The 1,757-nt window shown below is 39.6% G+C and overlaps 1 protein-coding gene across 1 annotated transcript in view; it reads right to left on the bottom strand.

The window, feature by feature from the left end:
* The window catches only part of MID2 (midline 2), an 83,890-nt gene that overhangs the window by 12,755 nt on the left and 69,378 nt on the right, over positions 1-1,757 (bottom strand). The gene's annotated exons all lie outside the window — the stretch shown is intronic.

Below are 1,757 nucleotides of genomic sequence, written 5' to 3'. Positions count from 1 at the left end.
GAACCAATTTAGACCTTTTATAATTTATTTTTTAATGTTTTATTTATTTTTGAGAGAGAAACAGTGTGAGCAGGGGAGGGGCAGAAAGAGACAGACACACACACAGAATCTGAAGCAGGCTCCAGGTTCCGAGCCGTTAGCACAGAGCCCGACACAGGGCTTGAACCCATGAACCATGAGATCATGACCTGAACCAAAGTCGGACATTCAACTGACTGAGCCACCCAGGCTCCCCTAGACTTTTTTTTTTAAAAATTAAGGTAAATTTTTATGTCCTTCAGCAATTCTTAACCATGATTACACATCAGAATTATCTTGGGGAGTTTTGAACAAAACATACATGCTGAGGCCCTGTGACAGACCTTCTGAACTGGAGCCAATGAAGATCTTTGAGCATGCAAATGACAGAGTGAAAAGAAACATCAACTTGGCAGCAATAAGCAGGTAGAATGAAGAGAAGAAGCATTGAATGTAAAAAGACCAGAGGAAACTTTTATGGTGAATTAGTTGTAAGGGGCTGAGGAGTTAAACAAATGTGTATCCTCATGCATGTGTATCCTGCTATACTTCCACCAACAATAACTCATCGTTGTTTGCGAAATAGATGTTTTAGGAATAAACTGCAGGCCAGGATAAACAAATGAAATGCTAAGCCAGTATAATCTTAAAGTCTCACTCTTTAAGCCATTCTTCCAGGATTTGATGAGTAAGAGGACAATGACCTCTTCAGGGCAAGAGTTAAGGTAGAAAATTGGCTCATGAAATTTTTTCCTGACCCCCCCCATCTTCTTTCTTCCATCCATCCATCCATCCATCCATCCATCCATCCATCCATCCATCCAATACTTACTGAGTACAACTAATGTGCCAGGCACTGTGCTAAGCACTGGAGATACACAGCTGTGGTCCTTGCCCTCACAAAGTTCACAGTTCATGGAGGAGAAAGACATTAAATAGGCAATAGAAGTGCTCCTACAAAGGGAGTGTAACACACACAAGACCCACCTGACAAGGACTTGGGCACTAAGGGAACTCTCCCCAGAGGAAGTTCATTGTAAGCAATGACCCACACGATGAGAAGCAGTTAGGTAAGCAAAGACTATGTGGATGGATGTGTGTGTGTTCTCTCTTTCCTGAAGGCTGGAGAATTAGCAAAGTCACACAGGGCCTTGTAGGCCATGTTGCAAACTTTGTACTTTATCCGGAGAGCAATGTGGGCCACTGAAGCATTTTTAGGCAGAGTGATGCTCAAATTTATGTTTCAGAAAGAGAACTCTGGCTGCAGTGATGGGTTGGAAGGGGTCAAAATTGGAGGCAGATCAGATTTTAAGGTGTCTAAGAGTGAGAAGAAAGTAGTGACAGAAGGGTAGACAAATAATACAGAATGTCAATTCACACAACATGAAAATAAGTAGCCAACAAATATATTTAAAAGCCCAACTACTTGAGGAATCAAATAAATGTAAAATAAAATGAGATAGCATTTAAGATTAGAATTAATGACAATATAGGAGCTTTTTATGTCTATGTTCGGTAATGCCTCCATATTTTATCAGGACTAAAATTGACAACAAATTTTGAAAATTGATTTAGCGTTAAATACCAAAATAGTTTAAAATGCAAATATTCTTTGACACCACAGTTCTACATCATAAAGTTTTTACTAAGGAAATAATTGAGGTGTATGCAAAGATACAACTGTTTAAGGGCACTCAACACACTGTATGTAACCTAATTGTCTAACCACAGGGATTGGG

Source organism: Crocuta crocuta, unplaced genomic scaffold (genome assembly GCF_008692635.1).
Source record: "Crocuta crocuta isolate KB4526 unplaced genomic scaffold, BGI_CrCroc_1.0 scaffold1950, whole genome shotgun sequence".
NCBI lineage: Eukaryota > Metazoa > Chordata > Mammalia > Carnivora > Hyaenidae > Crocuta > Crocuta crocuta.
This window is presented reverse-complemented; position numbering and strand designations above follow the sequence as displayed.